The sequence below is a fragment of the Anthonomus grandis genome, chromosome 11 (genome assembly GCF_022605725.1).
Source record: "Anthonomus grandis grandis chromosome 11, icAntGran1.3, whole genome shotgun sequence".
NCBI classification, from domain to species: Eukaryota; Metazoa; Arthropoda; class Insecta; order Coleoptera; family Curculionidae; genus Anthonomus; species Anthonomus grandis.
In genome coordinates this window covers 15390303-15414460 of record NC_065556.1, presented here as the reverse complement: position 1 = coordinate 15414460, position 24158 = coordinate 15390303, and the positions used below count along the sequence as shown (strand labels likewise).

At 32.0% G+C, this 24158-nt stretch overlaps 1 long non-coding RNA gene across 1 annotated transcript; it reads left to right on the top strand.

The window, feature by feature from the left end:
* Positions 1 to 289: 289 nt before the first annotated feature.
* On the top strand, positions 290 to 823 carry LOC126742169 (uncharacterized). Its single transcript, XR_007662502.1, has 3 exons — positions 290 to 393; positions 447 to 535; positions 592 to 823. It is a non-coding gene; the product is annotated as an uncharacterized LOC126742169 (long non-coding RNA).
* Positions 824 to 24158: the final 23335 nt, after the last annotated feature.

Sequence of the window (24158 nt, the reverse complement as noted above, 5' to 3'; positions counted from 1 at the left end):
CGTAAGTATCTTTTTAGTTAATTCTGTGTAATTTTCAATGAATTTATTATTATTATTTATTGAAATATAAGTGACCAAATACCCTTGAATGTAAATAAATTTTCTTGAAACTCACATGACGTCACTATTATAGGTCAAAAGTCACTGATACTATATGGTATCCGTAGGCGTTTGTGGACCTAGCAGTGTCATGTTTTACGCTTTTTCTTTTTATGTTTTTTTAATGTTTTTGAAGAGGTTTTTCGCTTTCCCAAGCATTGGATATGCTTGAAGAAGATGACGAACTGCTACAAAATGTAGATGAAATATTTGTGGAACCTCCTGACCCCAACGTAGACTCAGATGAGGATTCTGCGGATGAGGAGGAAGGAGGATTAATATGCAACCTCAATGGTAAAACTAGGTTATCACTCTCAATTCTGTTTCTCGTTATTCCAATTTTCTAGGCCGTCAGTTGTGCGCTCCAGCCGAAATAAAGTTAGTAAATAATGACAGGGTTGGAGAATCGAGTAGCTGTAATGAATCTGATGATAACGTAAGCATTTTTTAAAATAATTATGATATTTTTTATAATATTCAATATTTTTCTAGGGCGCTGAGCAAGTGCGGGAGCCAATAATAACTTCAAAATTAATTGAATCAAATCCCGAATCGGAGTGGATTGCAAATCAACTTTTAACAAAAGAAGCTGCATAATGGATACCTGGTGATATTCAACCAATGCCCAGACAATTTCCGGAACCGGACTATTCTAAGTACAAAGACATGTCACCTGTTAATCTCTTTGAGTTATTTTTTAATGAAAACATTTACCAATACCTTACTAAACAAACCCAACTTTATGCCCATTTTAAAAATGAACCTGATCCAGATATAACATCAAACGAAATCCGCTGTTTAATTGGAATTTTAATTCTTACTGGATACAATCCCTTACCTTCGAAACGGTTATGCGAAAGGCGACATGCATAACAAACTGGTGGCAGACTCAATGAGAAGGGATAGGTTTTTAAAAATTCAAAGATTTATCCACATGGCCGATAACACTAAAATAAATCAATCAGACAAGGCTTGGAAATTACGCCCTCTGATGGATGACTTGAGAGAAAAAATTTTGTCCAATTTTCAACCTACTCAAAATTTATCTTACGATGAATCAATGATCAAATATTATGGGCGCCACGGATGTAAGCAATTCATCCGTGGCAAACCTATCCGCCTTGGTTACAAAGCATGGGCTCTAAATACTAAAGATGGATATCTGGTTGATTTTGATCTTTATCAAGGCAATGATCCTCGAAAATAAGCGGACATCAGCAAATTAGTTGGTAAATGTGCAGCGCCTATGATTTTGATGTTGAAAGAATTACCACAGCCAAACTTGCCATATATAATTCACATTGATAATCTATTCACCGGTGTAAATTTATTAGCTTTTCTTCAAAATTTAGGTTATGGCGCAATTGGAACGATTCGAGAAAACCGAATTCCAAAACCATGTCCGTTGACCAAAAAACAAAATTAAAAAAAAAAATAATAGGGGTTTTTATGGACAGATTATTGAGAGAAATGATGGTGTTCTATTTGTACGATGGATGGATAATGCTGTCGTTACTATAGCATCAACGAGTGCCGGTGTTCAGCCCGAAGGAGCAGTAAAAAGATACTGCCAAAAAGAAAAAAGGCACATCATGATTTCTCGTCCTCACTGTATCGCTGCCTACAACCATAACCTCCTGGGACCTAGCGTCCATTTAAATGGACTTGTCAGTTTTATGTTTCCAGTTTCGTTAATTTATTATTTAAGCAGCTTAGACCTCGCATCCACTACGTTGGACACTTCGGTGCTACCGCCCAGTCCGATTCGGTCGACTTTAATTGTGCACATGTGCTGGGAATCAGTTGTTTGTTTTCTGTTGTGATGGCGGCTGCACGTGGTTCTCATTATGATGGTATGTAGCCTATTTTTTTAAATTTTGTAATGATTTTTGTGAAATTTTTTATTTGCAAATATTTAATAGACAAATTTAAATAACATTACAATAATAAAAAAATTAAATAAGTTTTGTATTACCCTAAGTTATTCGCGTCCATTTAAATGGACATTGTGTCTATCTCATGCACATTTTAAATTAACTCATAAAATTTATTTTAGGAATTTTTGGCAATCAAAGGGTGCTTCGGCCAGGGGAAGATGACGAAAAATTGGAGCAAATACTAAAAAATCATTGGAAATGATGACTCTGACATTGAAATGTCTGATAATGAAGAAGAAATTCAAACTATGGATAATTTAATAGGGAGAGAAGAAGAAATAATTAATGAAGAACTAGTAAGCAGCAGTGAGGAGAAAAAAGAAGAAGATAGAATTCCTCTTAGTGTCCTGAGAGAAAACTTAAAAATGGCCAAGCAATCTGTGGATCCTTTAAAGCGAAAGTCTTGGAGAAGAGATGATACTTTTGCACCTCCAAATTTTGAAGGCCCCTCTAGTGAATGCAGTGCAGAGCTCCGATATGATTGGACTGCAAAATCGCATTTAGCCATGTACTTTGAAGATGAGTTATTTCAAAAAGTGTGTGATTGCACAAATGCAAGGTACGTTGAACTTAAAGGAGTATCTCTTAAATTGACTCTTAATGAGATTAAACATTTTTTTGGAATAGTTTGTTTGATGTCCTGTCTAAAATATCCCAAAATCAGAATGTACTGGGCAAAAACCACTAAAGTTTCAGCTATTGCAGATACAATGACTCGAGATAGATTTTTTGCTATAAGAAGTAACATTTAAATCGTCATTGATGGCAGCATCGTTGAAGAGGTACGCAGGTCTGACAAATTTTGGAAAGTACGTCCTAGTATAAAAGCAGTCTGGCAGGGGTGTTGCTACCTGTGTGCAGCTACCTAGAGAGAAAGTGGCTGCTGTAGATGAGCAGAGGATCCCATTTACAGGGACTTGTAAGATGAAGCAGTTCGTTAGAGAAAAGCCAAATTCAGAGGGCTTGAAAATTTTGTTGTTGCTGCTCCTGATGGTCTTGTCGTAGACTTTGAATTATATCAAGGAAAAGATACTTTTCCAGATGATTCTGTAAAACGACTTGGTGTTGGACCTTCTGCTGTTGTTCGCTTTGGAAGGACATTATTTCCTGGAAGTCATGTGTACTGCGATTGATATTTCACGACAATACCACTTTTCGAATATCTTCGTCAACAAGAGAAATATTGTACTGGAACCATTACGAAATCTCGTGTACCAGCGGCAGCAAATTTAACTTCGGAAAAAATGATGGCCAAGATAGATAAAGGCAGTTCGGAACAAATTGTAAGACAAGATGGCGAAATAGTAGTTGTACAATGGTATGATCTGAAATCTGTACTTTTGGCATCTACTGCTCTAGGAATTCAACCTAGCGATGAGTGTAAAAGGTGGTCTAAGAAAGACTCTAAATACATTCAGGTTAAAAGACCTTACATTGTTGCTAAATACAACGATTGTATGGGAGGAATAGACTTGATAGACCGAATGATTAGCTATTATAGAATTCGAGCCAGATCAAAAAAATTGACTGTAAGGGTCATTTTCCATTTCTTTGATCTAGCAATGGCTAACTCATGGTTTTTTTATCGAGGAGATAAAAGAATGTTTAAAATCCCTCCACGCAAAATACAACAATATTTAGATTTTAAAGTCGAAATTGCCACTCAACTTTTGACAAATACTCCCAACCCTCAGGAGTGAATCCCAAGAAAACATCCGAGGTGTAGGTACTAGAAGAAATCCTGAGGGAAATATCTTTGTAGATTCACCGTCATCGTCATTAGGCACCGAAAGAAAAGGGAAACAACACTTTCCAGAAATTGCCACAGACTTAAAAAATTCAGTTAGATCTAAAAATGACTCTTGTGCCAAAAAAAAACAAGTTTTTTTGTAATACATGCAACACATTTGTGTGCATTACTGGCAACAGAAACTGTTTCATGGAGTTCCATAGCGAATAAATTTAGGTTTACATTTATTTTCTGCGTTTTCATAGGTTTAGACTGAAATGTTATTGAAAAAAAAATACATATATTAGGAATTTTTGTTTAGGTTAAGACCCAATGTCCATTTTAATGGACGTCATGTATCTGTCAAAGTAAGAAAAAAAAAGTTATTAGCAAACAATGTTTATTTATGTATTTTTTATTATATTTAAAAGCCTGACAACCCTAACTTAACAAAAACATGTCCGGGTCCCAGGAGGATAATATGGGTGGTACCGATCTTATGGATCAGGGTATTGCGACGTACCGAATTGTAATTCGTGGTAAGAAATGGTATTGGCCAATTTTTACTTGGCTGATAGATGTAGCACTGCATAATGCCTAGTACCTTAGATGCAAAAATGAAAAGATATCAGCACTTAATTTTAGAAGAGAAATCGTCCATGTATATTTGACCAGGTACAAAACAATTGCCAAGGTTGTTGGAAGAAGCTCTTTCTCAAAGAATGTACATACAGATAAATCCGATTTGATAGGATTGATCATTTTGTGGTTTCATGTAACCGGCGAAGATGTGCTGGGGTAGGATGCAAATCATTCGGTAGAACAATGTGCCGAAAGTGTAATGTCGGCTTGTGTGTCAATTGTTTTGCCACTTATCACATTAAATAAATTTATTTTGACATATTTTATTTGTATTATGCAGTTTAAAATTTTTGCAATAAAAAAGTCTTCAACGCCGATGGATACCATATGGTATCAGCTTAGAACATTGAAAGGCATTTCAATATTCTAAGGGTATCAGCGTTTTTTTTCAACTTTCAAAGTCCAAAAAAAAAAATTAAAAAGGTCAATCTAAGATCGTTTACCTTTATTTTCTACAAAACAATTAAAAAAATAATAAAAAAAAAATCTCGGCGTTAATGGGTTAATCCATCCCAATGGTCTTGCGCGAATTCCACGTAATTGTTTTAGCAGTGATACTAACGCCATGAACATTTTCAAGCTCACTTCTTAGCTATTTAATAGTAATATGGAGGTTCTGTTGCTATTGTTGGACTAGTATGTCGTTCTCTCAAATCTCCAGTCTTTGTAAATCCAAGCCACAAGCTTCCTTTAGTGATCTTGACTAAATTTATATCTATGCCTGTATCATACCAACAGTCATAACTGTGTTTTACGATCAAGATGTTCCCTTTGCATTTTGACTTTGTTACATACACAATGAAAACAAATTCGCACTACACTGGCACCATTGTACTAAATACATTTTTCAGTTTACTAAATACGCCTTAAAGAATTGAAACTAATTATTTTTATTAATTACAAGAATAAGTTAATATGACGAATGTGATGAGATATGTTTAAAAGAATGTCCAACATATAATAAACATCACAATTTATCTTGGAAACAATTTGTTTTTTCTGAAAATAAAATAGCTTTTTTCCTTTGTTCCCTACATTATTTTGATGTATATAAAATAAAATTGCTATTTTATTTTAATCATTTCTATTTACGTTTTTTTAATTTTGTGCGATAAAATGCTGAATTACTTGTTAAGTGGTAATAAAATATTTAATTCTATTTCTGTATTATGTAGCTTACCTTATAGTAATTTTTACGTCGTTGTAATCTGAAACAAAAAATCACAAATTAAATCACATTAACCTAATTACATCCAATCATCGCGAAAAATTTAAGCGAGTTAAGTTTACATCAAGTATCAATCACTTAATTAATTCAATCGATAACGAGTTTGGAAACCACTTGACAATTTAGTGAATCAGTTTAGATTGTGCGTAGAAAATTATTAAAATAATAATTTTTAATTAATTTTCTATACGATAAATGCTATTGCTTAAAACATAATATAATATAGAGAACTTTATAAGTTATACATGAAATTTCCAACCCTGTGTTCCACGATATTTAAATTTTAATGACTCGTTTTAACAGGCTGACATTTGAAGAATAAAACCCGCTCCGTTTACATTTTATAAAATTTAAATGACATGGTTTACGTATGCATTGAGACTTACCAACAGAACCCACATGAAATAGGATTTGAATAAATCTTTTCATAAACTTTAGGTTTTAAGCCATATAAAGACCTTCATAATAAAACCGTTCGTTATTTCATTAAAATCAACACATAATATATTTAAATATAATTTACAAACTGAGAGAAATGTTGAAATTCCAAAAGAAAAACTCAGTAAAGGGATTAAAGTCTATAGAATCACTTTCTTGTGACACCATTAGTCACTCTTCTTATATTCGTAGTTGTACTTGAATAAAGCAATTTTATTTTTACTTTAAAAATAGAAACTATTAGCCATTTTATACCTATTCTACAAAAATTGCGATAGGTTTTTATATTAACAACATTAATGTAGTGGTATCACTTTTCATTCATCAATTTTTTTTAATTCTAACAATAGCAAGAAACATCTAGCTTTCTCTTTTAAAAAAAAATCAACATTACCTGAAAATGCACTTGAATATAAATTATCGCATAGTGAACCTAATTATCAGCAATTTAGGATTCTAAGAGCACAATGTGAAAGATTAAATCAATAATTTAAAGGAAATCATCTTGGTACAATAAATGACGATCTAACTAGTAATCCTCAAAAAGTTCATAAATCAAAAAGAATATCTGATAATATGCCCAAAAATATGAAGTTTTTAGTGTGTCTAATTATTTATTGGCGGGGCCAGATGGCATTCCAAATAGTAATCTAAAATAGTATACATGTTCATTATCATTATTTAGATTATTTAATTTGTCTTTATTAACTGGAGTTTTTTTTCTAGAAATCTGGAAAAAAAATCCAATTTTGAAATTAGGGTTACTAAATAATAATATGAACAATAGTGTTTCTCGGTCTCCTTCTCTAATAACTACAATTCAATCAAAATTTTGTCCTAAAACATAAAACATAGATATGTCCTTGAAATGCGATCTTTTACTTTTTACCAATACAGAACATGGTATGGAAAATGCCAAAAGGGAAGGGAGAAAAAAAAAATATATATATATACACACAACCAAACTTATATGGAATCACCTTGTATTAATACGAAATATTTTAGTAAGTTATTTTTTGTTGCAAGCAATAAAAAAGTACAAGTATTTACTCTCAAGGACAGGCAGATTAATAATAAATAATAATGTTTTACCTAGCAGTGTCGATTTTACTGTTTCACTTGCAAGTCGCATCAAATTTATAATTTATTTATTTTTGAAAACTAAACAAGAATGCCATACATTGGGCTATCGGAAGTTCAGAGGGGAAGAATTATTGCTCTGGCAGAACAAGGCATGTCACAAAGGCAGATAGCTAGAACGGTGGGGGTTACATAAGGTGTTGTTTTAAAAACATATTCAATATATATCATTTCATATATATCATTTCATTTCTGGAATTGGGAACCTTAAAAAACAGACCAAGGAGAAGTCGTGAAAGAGCAACTACTGAAGGGCAGGATCGCTTTTTAGCTCAAATAGCAAGAAGAAATCCCACAACATCTCATCCAGAGCTTCAAAGGCAACTTTTACAAGCTACGGGTGTGAGTGTTTCTGTCGAAACTATTAGAAGAAGACTTCGCGCTCGGGAATTATTTAGCAGAAGACAGTTAAGGGTTCCAGAACTTTCAAGGCAACATAAAATTGACCGTTTAAATTGGTGTTTGGAGCATGAAAATTGGGATATTGAAAATTGGAAAAATGTCTTATGTTCGGATGAAACCAGAATAGGACTACGATCCGATGACCGGCGGATTCGCATTTTAAGAGGTAGAGGGAGACAAGCTTAGACTTCGTGCTGCCAAACCTATCCCGAAATACAAAGGAGGTACTGTAATGTTTTGGGGTGGAATTATGATTGGTGAAAGAACTCCTTTAATTCCAATTCGACAAACCCTAACAGGTCAAAGGTATGTAGATTTGGTATTGCAACCTGTAGTTAGGCTCTGGCGAGGTGGTTTTGGCAATTTTTTTTTATTTATGCAAGATAATGCCCCTCAACATACCAGCAGAGTTGCAAAATGTTTCTTAGAAATGGAAGGTATTGCCGTTTTAGAGTGGCCTTCTTGCTCACCGGATCTTAATCCTATAGAGCACTTATGGGATAAGATAAAAAGAAAGATTAGAGCTCGCCAGAATGCTCCTGGTAACACTGAGCAACTTATTCAAGCGGTTTTAGAGGAATGGACAAATGTTCCCCAAGAAGGCATTGACAATTTGATAAATAGCATGCCTCGTCGAATTCGTGCTTGCATCGATGCTAGAGGTGGCAATACTGATTATTAACATTTAATTTTAAATAAACTTTCTTGTTAAATTATCATATTCAGAAAAATCATTTTTATAGAAATCTACACTTTTTGTTTTTTGTTCTATTATTGTGAAAATTGTAATCAGTTTTATTATTTTTTTTTAATAAACTTGGTTTTGAAAAAGTGCCCTTTAATCCTCAATGACTATTTTTTAAAATAAATTTCATTTTGCGAAATTACTGGATGATTCGATATAAATTTGGTTGTGTGTATATATACATTTATATAGTATACCGGGTGGTGCGTCGCCGAGCGGAACTTAGGAAAACCCATGTAAATTTTAAGGGGGTCAATTATTGGCTTCCCTGTACATTTTATAGAAAAAATATGAAGATAGCTTTTTGAAGAGACCAATCTGGCAAACCCTTGTGCAAAGTTTCAAAAAATTTTAATAAGCGAATCTTGAATTATTCAATTAAATGTAAGTGCAAAATTAGCAAATTTCCGATTCAGGTAAAACCAAACGGGCACCAGTAAAATGAATATTGTCACTGACGTGAGGAAAAGTGTTAATAAATCAGTGACATATTTAAAAACACGTATGAATTATTCAATCGACGAAAAAATAGCCATAATTAAGTGGCATTATGCGGAAAACAGTTTTAGAGCAGTATCTGAAATGTTTTCAGTTTATTTCCCCACCAAGCCCATTCTATTTATTTCAACTATTAAACGTACTGTCAATAAGTTCGAGTCCAAAGGTACCGTAATAAATAATTGTAAATGTTCAACTCAGGATATCGAAAATAGAGCCAAAGAAAGAGAAAACAGAGTTCTTAATATTCTACCTTAAAACGGAGGAAAACAAGATGGTTACTACGAGGCTTCTTATGCAAGATACCTCTTGCCCAATAAACATCATACAATGGTATTGTGCACTTTAAAAAAAAACACAAATATTATTCGTATAAATTCGAAAAACATCAAGAGCTGCAGGAAGGAGATAAAGAGCGAAGAATGGCATTTTGTTTTGAAACGATGGAAAGAGCAAATAAGGATTTTTTTAAGAAATATTTGTTTTACCGATGAATGTACATTTACCCTCAACAATGAACCAAATGTTCAGAATTGCCGGTATTGGAGCCAAGAAAATGAACATCGCTTTGTTCATACTCGGACACAATATCCCTTAAAGACAAATATGTATTCGTGGGAATTACCGGACACCATATCATTATTGGACCCTTTTTTATGGACTATAACCTAACAGCTGAAAACTATTTGGACTTAATTCAAAATTAAATTGGACCCGCCTTGGAAGAAGTTGTTCAGGAAGATCAAATGATCTGGTACCAAATGGGATGGTTGCCCGGCCCATAATGCCCGTATGGTTAGAGAGTGCTTAGAAAATGCTTTTAACGGCAATATTATTGGTCCACGGTACCGGATACTTTGGCCAGCCAGGTCGCCTGATCTTTCACCGAATGACTTCTTTTTGTGGGGTCCTTTAAAAAGTTTCATTTATAAAAGTGTAAAATTTGAAAATCTAAACCAGTTACAATACGCTATTTCATTAGAATGTAATAAAATTTCCCAATATCAACTTAGTAACGTTAGAAATAAATTTTATGATCGGTTAGGATATTGTTTGCTGTTAATGGAGGGTTGTTTGAACGTTTGATTAATTGATGTTTCTATGTAATTCTCTATTGAATGATAAAATTTTTTTTTTAATAATCGATATTAATAATTGTTATTGGTTTAACTTCATCGTTATATTAAATAAAAGTTTAGATAAAAAAGTAATGCTAACGTGTCTTACTTTGAATGTATGTTTGTGAGATTGATAAAACGAAAAAAAAAACATTGCTTGTATTCGGCTGTACGTCAGATTTGACAAAGCCTTATAACAAATTGTTTGCTGGTGGCTGGTGTCTGGTTTTACCTGAACCAAAAATTTGGTAATTTTGCAATTACATTTAATTGACTAATTCAAGATTCGCTTATTAAAATTTTGTGAAACTTTGAACAAGGGTTTGCCAGATTGCTCTCTTCAAAAAGTTATCTTAAATTTTTTCTGTAAAATGTACAGGGAAGCCAATAATTGACCTCCTTAAAATTTACATGGAATTTCCTAATTGAATCGGTCATTTGAGAAACCCCGTAAGTCCATATTTTGGCGAAAATGACATTTTAGCATTATTATAACTTGAGGGTCTAGACGCATCGATTCACAGAGAAACCCCGCTTGTTTCCATATAACTAACGTTCCAAATAAATATGGACTGCTATTCATTTGAGAAACCCCTTAAGCGCAGGGGTTATGGTGTTTCTCAAATGAATGCGCGCGCGATATCCCCACCTACGCAGTTGCTTCTATCGAAAACGTCAAGCAGTGGTCAGTATTATAAAAGTAAACAGGCCGGCTTGCGTTTATTATTTTTTATAAACTTATAATCACTTTACCTTTTAAAAAATCTACTAAATAAAAATGTCTAGTGATAGTGATATCGACGAAAGTGTTGCAACGAATCCGAAAAAAAGAAGGAAGGGTGTGAAACAAGTAGAGTACCAGTGTGAAAAAATAAAGAAATCGAGAGTGAAAAATGAGGAATACACAAACTATAGGGGCCATGTTGTTCAACCGACTCCCCATTTATATCCGTGCAAGTATGTATTAATATGTTTTTTTTTTGTTTTATGTTCTACGGCAATAATGTTTTTGTTATAGCTGCAAAAAAAATGTATACCGAACTTGCTTACAATGCAAGATGCTAAAATCGTGTACAATGGAATAATTTGATTGCAAAACAAGGATGAACAAGATATTTTACTCCAAAACAACATAGATATCTGTGATATAAAAAGACGACGTGGCAAAAGAAATGAAGAAGCACCTCAGAGAAATTCATCATTTAGGTACCTTATTTATGAGATAATACTAAAAGGTAATCCGACAAAACATTTTTTTAGGTATTTGGTAAATGTTCCGGAAAGACTAGAATCAATGTTTGTAAAAAAGTATTTTTTAGTGCCTATGGTGTCACCGATGATAGAATTCGAAGAATGTGTAAACTTTCGGCTGCTGGCAGTGCTCCCAAAGATAAGAGAGGCAAAAACACTCCCGGAAATGTAATGCCTGGAGAAATTGTGCAAAAAATCCACGAACATATTTCCTCATTTCCTACAAAAATTGGGCATTATACCACCCGTGAAGTGCTTTACCTTAACCCTCGTTTAAATGTTAAAATTATGTGGAATCTTTTTATAGAAAAGTACCCAGATTTAAAAAATAGGGTCAAATACAAATTTTATATGAAAATATTCAATGAAAATTTTGATTTACAGTTTTAACAACGGCAAGTCGACACATGTTGTACTTACGAGGAGCTGTCAGTTAAAATTAAGAGTCCTACCTTAAACGAAAATGCTAAACGGGTAGCGATTGCTGAAAAGATGATGCATAATCGCCGTGCAAAAAAATTTTGCTCCAAAATTTCAGAGATTCAGAAAAAATGTTCAGAAGATCAAACTGTTCTGGGTATTTGCATGGACTTTATGCAAAATTTGCAACTTCCTGTAATTCCAGTACAGGAATCATTTTATTTACGACAGCTAACAGTAGATGTTTTTAATATTCATGAGTTGCGCAATGATACTTCTAGATTTTACATCTTCATGAAGGAGAGGCAAAAACAGAACCCGATGAAGTATGTTCCATGTTGCTGGATTATATTAATACTGAAATTAACCAATCTGTTAAAGAATTGTATGTATTCTCAGACGGAGCCTGGGGCCAGAATAAAAACCACGCTGTTGTTGGACTGATGATGCTTTGCAATCAACTGGTAGGTTTCAACACCTTTTTCAATATTTTCCTGTCAGAGGTCACTCTTTCTTGCCATGTGACAGAGACTTTAGTGTCATTAAACGGAAAATTGGACGAACTGATCGAATCTACACAATGAAGAAATATGTATCATTAATTGCAAATTCCTGTTCAATTCGTGGAAAATTCACTGTTAAACGTTTACAAACTCATGAGGTCTTAACTTTTTAAAAATGGTGGCCAAAGTTCTTTAAGAAGAATGTGCTCTCTAATGAGTCATATCAAAGAAAATTACCCAAAGAACTAAAGCAATCGTTCACTATCTCTAAATTCAATCAATTTGAATATTGTGAAGACGGAGTCGTTGTAGCTCGAGATTTCATTGATGGATTGAAATCTCATTCATTTTCATTGAAATTATTGGCATCAACGAGGATTAGTTTGCCCCAAGAGACACTTTATAATGGCCTTGTTCCTATCAATGTGACCAAACTGAATGACGTTAGGAGCTTGATGCAGTACATACCTCAAGACGAAGAAATACAAAACTTTTATGGGGAATTGACTCGGTGGGATACTCTGTAGATTACGTAGTAATAAATACATGATTTAATCATGAAATTTTTTAGGCTGTATTTATTATACTAGTTTACCTTAATCTTACTCTGAAAATTGGCATTCATTTGAGAAATCCCGTATGTTTCCAAATTTCAAATTTTTTTTTCAGCTAAAAAATATTTTTTTTGGTGTGCTATTATGTTATCTTTAATTTTTTAACACTAAATTCCTCATTAAATTAGTATTGAAACAACTTTAAATTTATTGTAACTTCTTGTAGGACGTTATATCCAGTTTTCCCGATATTGTATTTTTTGGACTTACGAGGTTTCTCAAATAATCGATTCCTATGTTCCGCTCGGCGACGCACCACCCGGTACAGGACAGGAAGATTGAGTATTATATTTTTTAAATAGATTTCGGCCCAGAAGCCGAGAATGAAGAATGCCCCATACTTACACCAGCAGTATTTTACAAGGCTTTCTTTTGCATGCGAAACACTGGAGTCATATTAGAATTAGATACTCCCAAAAAATAATCCCATATTATACCCGCGAAACAAAGTGACCAAAGTCATACAACAAAACAGTATTTTCGTTAGAAAGGCCTCTAAGTAAAAAAATAGCAAAACAAACTGCAACAAGTTTAGAATTCAAGTTATCTATGTGAGCAGAGTCAATATGAAATCCTCATAGTTTAGCTTCTGTTACTTGAGCGACAGTTTTTTCTTCTATTTTGAGTTCTAACTAAAAAACTTTTATTTATTTGCAATGTTCGAAACCAACCCTGAAATGCGTTTTTAATATTACTTCACTCATAAAATTATTATCACAAATATAACTATTATCATTGACAAACTTAACCAAATCTGCTGGATTATTCACAATTGTAGGTAAAACATTTACAAAAACTTAGTATAAGAAAGGGCTCGGCGCAGAGTCGGGCTCGACGCACACCAGTTTTTACAGGAAGGCAAGTTGATCTCTGACCCTTAATCTTAACAATTTAATATCTATTACTAAGGTAAGACTTTAACCAGATACCAACCTCTAAGGCTATAATAATTGCGTTTCAAATGTAGAAGTGAATGATCAATTAAATCAAAAGGCTTTTTCAAGTCCATAAAAATGCCAATACAATACATATGTTAGAATCTAGGTATTTATAAAGTTGTTCTAGAAATTGCATTACCGCAGAGCCAGTACCTTTGCCCTTAGTAAAACCGTACTGACAAACAGTAAGAACCCTACATGATCTCAAAAAATAATTTATTTGCTCAAAAACAGCGCTCTCAAGAATCTTTGAGACTGAACTTAATAGAGAAATAGGGTAATAATTGTCAAACGACATGCAATCCCCTTTTTAAGCAAGGGAATGACTCGTGCTGTCTTAAAAATTCCCGAGAAGGTGCTCGACTAAGAAGACATATTTATTAAATAAATCAGTTGTTTGGTTATTTACTCTGACGCAAATTTAATATTAATGGTAATACTATTTAAGCCAAAGGCATGTGATTTTTTCAATAAACGTATTATCTTTAAAACATCAAATGTATTTCCTGGTGAGAAAAACATAGTTGTATTATTGGTTGTAAATAAAATCGATTGTCAGTATTGGTTTAAGTATAGATGTTGAGAAGCATTTACAAAAGAACTATTAAAAACACCACATATCCTCAGTATTAGTAATAATTTTATCACTTAACAAGACAAAAGAAAAATTTGAAATAATATTAAGAATATAATTCCAGATTATTTTGCTTTAATTTGTTGTCCTATTAAATAGCAGATTGTGTGCATCCTGTCTTATATTTTTTATAATAATTGGTAAAGAAATTATTGTTCGCCTTAATTACAAGTTATACGTATGTCTTGACTAAGCCAAGGTTTTTTCGTATTTTTTCCATGCAAAAATTTCTTTAAGGAAAAAGCGGTATTGATCCAATATTTGAGAAGAATGGTCAGATAAACCAATAAAATTTACTTTTATATACTTATCAGCGTTACTACAAATGTAATCTATAGCGGAAGCCCTACCTGTCGCATATCTTCTAGGAACGTCAATACGGCACGTAATACCATTAGATGGAATTATATTTAAATGTGCATTTCTGTATATAGATTGCTCTAAAAAATTAATATTTAAGTCATTGCATAACACAATTTTTTAATTTTTTAGCATTTGATTCTAAGAATTTCTGAAGCTTAGAGAGAAACAAATCTACATCCAAAGATGGAGACCGATAAATACAAAAAATTCTTAAATGATATCCATTATGGAGAGATCTACACCAGTTACCTACAACAGTTCTACGACAGTTAGATCTACAACAGTTATCTACACCACAAATTTGGCGGACTTGCTTCAAGTTGCTGTTTTGCAATCCAGTGGGCGGATAGACACACAACGTCTGCGTTGAATTGCAGAAGATGCACTTCCAGAATATCGATTTTGTTTCTAAGACATTGTATATTTTGATGAAATATTTTTATTATTTTAAATGAATTAGCCTTAAGTAACTATTATATTGCTGTGATTGCTACAAATTATCATTTACTAGATTAATCTTACTTATCTCGATATTGAAGGCTCTTTGGAAGCAATTATTACATCTAAGCCCGTTTACAAGTTACTAGTAAGATAATCGGCCGAGCTACCCTTCGTACAATTGTATTTTTTTTCCTAAATAAAAAGACCTTTATTATTATTATTATTCAATGCTAAATGCAATTCTTTAACAAAATTTATAAAGTACAAATCAACGGATTCTACTTACCAACAAAAATCAAGTAGTATATGATATCGTTAATACAAGTTTCATGGTGGCCTGATGTGATATATAATTCAATCCAAGACTAATATGAATATTTTTTAAAAAATGCAATAGTCTGTTATAAAATCCATTATTTCTTACCTAACCGTTAAAAAGACTTATTCGGATTATTTCGATCTAGTGACATATCTTAGGCTTTTACTTCATCTCTAAATTTCGTAAATGCTGCTATTTTTTTTTGCTATCGGAAGTTTTTATATAGATAAGGTGAAAAGAAGAAGATGCGTATCGGTAAAAGCTAGAAAAAAGAAGCAATTAAGGTGACATTTGTCATAAAAGTAAGCTAATTTAATCATCTAACTATTAATTAATTAAATATATAATAAGGGAATATTTCTTATCTCATTCCTAATTGATATTGATCATCTCTATTAAATTAGATTTCTATACAGGATGCAACCCTATTATTAAATCCATCCAAATATAAAAATGATCCCAATTAACTTGAAATTGTGCTTTCTAAGAAAATGCTTTTCCTTTAATTGTAACCTCGCTTCTGTATCTAACTTAGTTTTCACCTGAAATATAAATTGAAAGTGTGACTGTTCTAGATTTCATTTCTTCATGATTTTTAATTTTATTATTTATGTAGAATGTTTATTAAATATATAACAGGAGGTTAAATTCGGAATTGTTTAGTTCTTAAAATACAGGGTGTCTAAAGTTTGAAGCAGAAAATTAGTTTTTTATTTCTAACAAATTTTATTCCTTGTAGATTTTTTTTTCCTTAAAAACCTAGTAGTAGATTTGACTGTTGAGATGCTAGTTGAAGCTAAGAGCTATATTTACTAAAGTTGAGTTAAAAAAATAAATAAGTCTAATATTTTACTCTTTATTCAAATTCTTTTATTCAAAATATTTCTTTTGAAAATCTAAAGGTGAAAGTGAACTTTTATTATCTTTACTTTAAAATTTTATCGGCGAAATCTTACCTTGTCCCCAATTTTACCACATCCAGTTAACGGATAATATTTATGCAAAATTTAAGCACGAAAGCAATTTCCTTGGGTTGTGTCTAAAAATGTATTTTTAACCTGGCTGCTATATTCCGGAATGCTTCTCGTTATCGCCCGCTGAATATCTATTACCCTTTTTGCTTCTCGAAATTATGTGGCTAAGTACTAGAAAAAAAAACACGTCCCGGAAAATGATTTTGAGATCATTTAAAATACCTGTGTACGAAAGTAATAAAGGTAAATCTCCCCACAAAGGTAAGTAAATCGAATCGTCTTAATATTTATCAATTGAGAACAGTTATATAATTGAAACACATAGATAGAACAGTTATATACAGGGTGGTCCACTTTAAAAGTCATTAATTTTAATACGTGATAGAGAATTTAAAAAGAAATAGACTTTCATTATAAAAATTTTCTCAGAAATGTTTGATAACTAAGATACAAGGTGTTAAAGTTAATAATAATTATTGGTTTATTTATCATAACTTTTAAACTACCAGCTCAATTTTAATTATATTTCGCATGCAAGTTATTGTAGTGAATTATCAATTACTGATGAAGCCAATTTTTAAAAAACTGCCAGTGGCGTAACATACGGAGGTCCTTTTTTGCCTCAAATCTGCGAGGCGCTAACATATTTTTTATAAGAAGTTAACTGTTAAATTTTATCATATAATTTGGAAAAAAAAGTTGTTCTTACAAAATTTCGATTTTAGGCAGCTTTTTAAAATATCTTAGTTTAATTGTACAGAAACGCCAGTTAAAATGCTTCAAAAATTTTGAAAAAAAAAAGAAAATTAGGCTTGAATCTTAAATTACCTGTCAAATGAAAAATTCTTTTGATCATTATTTATATTCAACTTTTTTATAAATCCAAGCCCGATTTCCTTTTTTTTTATAAATTTTTGCAACATTTTAGCAGGTATTTCCAAACAATTAAATTAAGATATTTTAAAAACAATGCCTTAAGTCATAATTCTGCACGAGTATCTTTTTTTTCCAAATTAAATGAAGAATCTAACAGTTGACTTCTTAGAAAAAAATATTTTATCACCTCGCAGATTTGAGGCAAAAAAGGACCAAGTCTCTCTCTGTTACGCCACTGGCAATTTTTTGAAAATTGGCTTTATTAGTAATTGACAATTTACTATAATAACTTGCATGCGAAATTTAATTAAAATTGAGCTGGTAGTTTAAAAGTTTTGATAAATAAACAAATATTATTAACTTTAACACCCTGTATCCCTGTTATTAAACATTTATGAGAATTTTTTTTTATTAAAGTCTATTTCTTTTTAAATTCTCTATCATAATGAAAAAAAATTATTAATGACGTTTAAACTGGACCACCATGTAAGCATAAAAGATCCACATACTAAATTTTCAGATAGATCTATGATTTAGTTCTGCTGGTTTCTTAGAAGCATTGAAGAAATTTCCTCTCTGCATTTCTATACTAGGACTAGACAGAATAGGGTCTTTACTTGGTAACTACTTGAAAAATAATATAAGCAACAAAATACTAAAGGAAAGAAGAAAATCCGTATTATTTTACTTGTGAGATAATTAACAGTAGAATTATCATCCACGCAACAAGACCTCCCTACTTTGCCTTATCTCTTTAGATGATATCTTTATTAGTATTGTAACTAACTTGTATTGATTCTCCGTCATTCCGGAAGACAAGTGGTATACCGCACTACGTACTCTAGTAGTTATATGTGATGCTGTTTTCATAGATCAATAATTTTAATTCACACCTAATGAACGGGAAAAACGCTTCAGTATTAAATAAAGTCTTAGAAATAATACACAGTACCCAATTTTATGCTCTGTTTTTTCAAAATGGATACATGGCTAGTTCTAGGCTACCATAGATCCATATAAATCATGGTACTGCATTAGAAAATGTAAACTGTGCCACTAATTATTATTAACAATTATTATTATTAACACTTTAACCCAGTGATCATCAGTACTGTTAAAGAGGTACTATTTTGTTAAAAAGAAATATATATAATAATTCAAAAGGTATCTGATATCAGTAGACAGTGGACTAATGGTTTTATCTGTTCAATTAAGTTAATGTAAAAACTACAAGTTACATTTACATTCTTAAATCTTACTAATGTAATTTTAAGAAACTGTTGATCAAGTCTGATGATTCCTTTAGAAGCGAAACACGTATTACCAATTAACGTTTTACCGTAGTACAAGTTTGAGATTTTGACCAAACCTGTAGTTTTGGTCAGTCTTGAACTACAGTTAATCCCAGAATGATATTAATTGAAACAGGATTTGTTTTACCTATATTATCTAAATGGATAGAGACTTATCATTTCTCCTTAAGGCAAATATTCTTTATTTTAATTAATTTTGTTCGAGCTTCTTTAAGCAATCCGCAGGAGATATTTATTAGTGATGTTACACTTAATGGTTTGAGAGCTATGTGTCTTCTAGCAAGCATCTTCTAGAGTGTGAAGCACTACAGGACTCTTTTCTTTCAATTCAATGTTATTCTTTCTGTATATAAATGACCTGCTAAAATTCAAATACATATCTTTAGTTTGTTTGTTGCTTGCTTTACCTGCTGTATGATGCAGAAACGATTCTCAAGAGCTCTCCAGTGATGTCACATTATCAGATCCTGATAATTCAAAAATTAAGCAGTAGGGTAACTTGCTAGAGTTAACCTTGCCTTAATATGGCAAAGACGTATAGCATTTTTTTGAATTTTCAATCTGACTATGACAGGCTTATTTTACACAGCAGAGTTCTTTAACGTGGCTTAACATTTCCTTAACAAGGCTTCTTTTTATTATTTCTTTCTGGCTTTCAAATTGTACAATAAAAAAATATAGTAATCACAGCAGGTTAATGATGCAAATATACTAGATGGGTAGGTGGCTGGAGATAGTTTAAATACCAGTGTTTATTTGATGATACTAGCGAGGATATAAAGATATCGTAAGTTATTTGACTCGGCATATTAGAGCAAGAACTTTAAGATCTTGTAGCAGATGTAATAGGTATTAGATTGAGTTTTGCCTAAATTATCTGATAGGTAAAAAGTTTTCTTTATAGCCACTAACTTCTCTCGTCTCATATTATTACTATTCCCTAGTTTAAAATTCCTCACTCAAAGCTCTAGGATACAAAAACTATTAAAATAAATGTTAATTCTGACCGACCGGTAGTTTTTCGACTGCTGTCTCTATTTTGTCTATTAAAATAACTTGAAGACAGAAATGCCTTTATTCGATTAGAATATATAAATTGACCTTAAGATGTAAAGCTCCTATTAGAAAAATTATTGTAAATTCCATTTAGATCCCAAATAGTTATAACATATTTAGAGGTAGTCTCAACTATATTCCTCTATAGTATGATAATATAGTTTCAATAAAATTTAAGGTATCAATCATAATGATAATTATCTATATAAATTTTATTCTACACATAAGGGGCAAAAGATTTAGGAAGCAAAGTTAGATCTAGGTTAAAATAAAATAAAATATTTTGATGGCATTATTTTTAAAAGATTAGGATAGAAAAAGGAAGACAGCAATGGCATATTTTTCTTGGTGACTTAATTAATGTAATTACAACTAAATCATCAACTAAGACTAACTTGAATATTCGAAAAAATGTATAACAGCACTATTTGTTATAAAATACATTATATCATACTTTACCATTAAAAAGACTTATTTTTCCGATTTTTACTTAGTGACATATCTCAGCTATTACTTCAACTCTAATGTTTTACAAAAGCTGCTCTTAAGTTTTAATACGGGTAAAGTAGAAATAAAAAGATGTCCATCGGTGAAAACTGTAAAAAAGAATCAATTAACGTAAATCTTGTCATAGAGGTAAGTTAATTTAATCATCAAACTATTTATTTATTAAATATTTAATAGAAGCAATTTGTTTTATCTTATACACGATTAATATTCATCATATGTATTCAATTAGATCTCTAGACAGGACGCAATCTTCCAAATATGTAAATTTACCAAATTAATTTGAGATTGCAGTTTTTAAGAAAATGCTTTCGCGTTAACTGTAACATTAATTTTTTATCCAAGAACTTTGTTTTCGTTTAAGTCTCGTGCTTTTATACTTTATACCGCCATGTCAACTAATACTTTGGTCTTTTGTTGACAATGCTAATATTTGACAATGCTATGTTTTGCTTACAGTTTAGAGAGAACAGCTAGGCTAAGGGTAGGAAAGAGTAAGGGAAGGTGATTATCACTTATCACTATACCAGAGTGTGTGCTGTTATTCTCATTTTAAAGCAATTTTTATCATTTTATTGGTGAATAATCTGTTTACTTCTATGAGCTATTTTAAAGATAGTCGATAAATTCAGAAGCATTTATTTGTTCCTTTTTAAGATACAGAATTAAGTTCTGGCTGACAATTTAAACCTAATCAGAACAGAAGTAGAAGCAGTGAATTATTTTATTTTGAATATTTCCTAAAACAAAGAATATTACAAAGTTAAGAAATAAAAATATATATAAAAGATACCCAAGATAAGGAGGGCCAGTACTAAGATCTCCGCAACCATAAGAGATAGAAAGTTGGTTAAATGGGAAGAATTTAGAGATATTAGAAAAAAAAACAAATTTTCGAAAAAAAAATCAACATTTTCTGCTGAGTTTATTAGAAAATAATGAAGATTTTTCTAACCATATCATCTGGTCTGATAAGAGCATGGTAACGAAAATTTGTATTTTCAATAGAAGAAATCACCATTCTCGGGTCACAAAAAATCATCGCTTAGTAAAAGTACGACACCAGGTGCTTTTTAGATTCAATATGTAGGTTGGTATTATGGGCAGAAAAATATTAGGCCCTTACATTTACCACTATAACTTGAATTTTGAGCGTTAGCTTGAATTACTGTAAAACGATTTAGAAGAAGCTTTAGAAAATTTGCGTTTGTAAAAATTAGTTTTAATAAGATGGAGCATCTGTTTATAATGCCAGAGTAGTGAGGAAATATCTATCAATCTGATTTTCAAGAAAACATATCAGCAGCGGGACTTCATGCTAAGTAAATATCAAACCCTTGCTTTCAATGGTCGCTATCAAAATTCCTTGGCAACAGCAACATATTATATTCGATTAGGAATTTGGTAATTTCTAGGGCAAGTTTACTTTTTATACTACTTCATACTTCCACTACTTTAGTGTTGTTTTTCATTAGATATCATATCAACACAAAAAATTTTTTTGGAGTTTTTTTAGTATTTAACTGTTTTCTTTATAAACTAATTCAACTTTTTACTATTATTGGCTATACTATATGTGGTAACAAATTTAAACTCTTCCGGATTGTATACTTTAGGTAGGTTTACCTTACTAGTAATAAGTTTTTACCATACTTTATTATTTTGACAATTGTTTTTGCTTGTATCGAGAGACCACCTTGTTTGCATATTTTTGGCAATGGTTATTTTTATATTGTATTTTTCGTCGAGTTTCTTGTGACTTTGGCGATATGTTGCCCATTAATGTAGCTAATATATTAGAGTCTGAAGAGAAGGAGCGATAGGAAGACTTAGGAGCAGCAAATTAGAGATGACGTCAGATGAGGGAAAAAATGATAATTTCTTTATCGAGGACACACGGTTTAAAGAGCTATTTGGAATCAACAATGAAATTGCACAATTATTATCAAATGGTATTTTGCTCCATATCGAACAATGAAATAACCCTGTGGCAATTCCAACAATTTTTTGGAGCACTAAGTTCTTATGCTACAGGAACCTACCAGAAGGGTTTTAGGCCCAAGCCATGATAAGTATATCGAAATTTAGATTTCTTTTAATTTTATTTATTTTTGTTAGGTCTTTAGTGTAGTTTAGCCACATATACCTAACCTAAAACCAGACGTCTCGACTTATCGCTTCCACGTAATCAAGCGAGTCGCGTTTTGGCGACATTATTGGAGCATAGAGTTTAGGTCGTGTGGAAGTCAATCAGTGAAATTAATTCATATGACACAGAGTCCCGCTGCAGCACATACGAGTATTCCAGAACGCCATGGCCAGCACGTTCCTCTGACATTACTCCCTTAGATTTCTTTCTTTGGGTCCAAGTTTCTTTGGGGATAGGTTAAAAATTATCTTTGCAAAAACAATTTTGAAACCGAAAGAGATTTTCGAAGATTGTTGTTCGAGGCTTTTGAGAATATAACACCAATGATGCTCAATGATGTGTTGGAATCTACGATAAGGAGATGCTATTTGTACTTAGAAAAGGAAGGAATCTTATTGAACATCTACTACCGATGTAGATTCTTTTAATTTGTACTTTTTTATTTGCTTTGCATTGGTTATTTATTGTTACTGTTTGTACTCATGTTATTATTATCATTTGTTTACGTTGTTGAATTGATTTATTAGCCAGCATTAAATTAGTTATATTGAGTAACCCTTAGATGGATTCTCTTTAATAATATTATTATTCAAAACATTTTAGGCATGAAAACATGAAAAAAGCATATCTCTATGACGACCATTTTGTTTCCAAAGGCTGCTTTCTTCTAAGATATCGAAGATATTTAATAATGCTTAAAACATGATTGAACCACAACTTGTGATACACCGTTTAATTCGGAATTAAGATCACTTTTAATATTTAATATCAAAGAACCAGCTTCATATTTGACAAAAAAGTTGATGATGGTTGGTCGAAGACAAAACGTTGGATCTACAGGGTGCCCCAAAGGAGCTACGCCCCTTTTAAAGGGGGCACCTAAAGATGGTTTTTTCCACTTATTTTCGAAACGGGTAAATATAAAAATTTTAAATTTTGGTATTCTCCCAATTTTGATATGCTGAATTTAGTTGTCATTTCATAATTTTCATTATTTAGTCAGGTGCGTATCATTTAGGGGGTGAGCCTAAAAAAATACTTAAAAAAAATTGTTTGCCGGGTTTTTATTTTTTTTTCTTTAAATTTTAAAAATTTAAAGCTTTTTACGTAAAAAAGTACCTCTTAGTCAATAACGCTAGGAATTACCATTTTGGAGAAAAATGCATTCAAAATAACGCTGTATAGTATTATTTGTAACAATTTTTATTAAAACTCAACAGCACGCTTCAAAAGTAAATTGACAAATAAAATTGCAAACAGATAAAAATACTAATTTATTTGAGGCAATTGTTAAAACAAGTTTCCGTTTTCCTGAATGCATAACCTGGATCTTTTTTAAATGTTTTGGGTCGATCTAAGAATTTCGAATCGGTTTTCTCTTATTTGGCCTGCAGCTGCGAGAATTCGCCTCTGAAGCTCTTCTGGAGTATCAATTTCGGTGGCATAAATAATATTGCACATATTACTCCAAAAATAATAATCCAGAGGATTAAGGTCGGGCGATCGTGCAGGCCAGTTTATTGGACCACCTCGGCCTATCCATCTGCCTGTAAAATTATTGTCCAGCCAGTTTCTCACCTGTCGGCTGTAGTGAGCTGGTGCCCCATCGTGCTAAAAAATCATTTCCAGCCGAGTTTCTATGGGAACATCGTCCAGTAAATCTCTGAGATTGTTCTGAAGAAAATTTTAATAATGACGACCAGTTAACCTGTGTGGCAAAATAATTGGGCCTATCAATTTATCTCCTATCAAACCCGCCCATACGTTAAAGGAAAATCTATGCTGAAAGTTAGTTCGTCGAACTACTCTCGGATTTTCGATGGT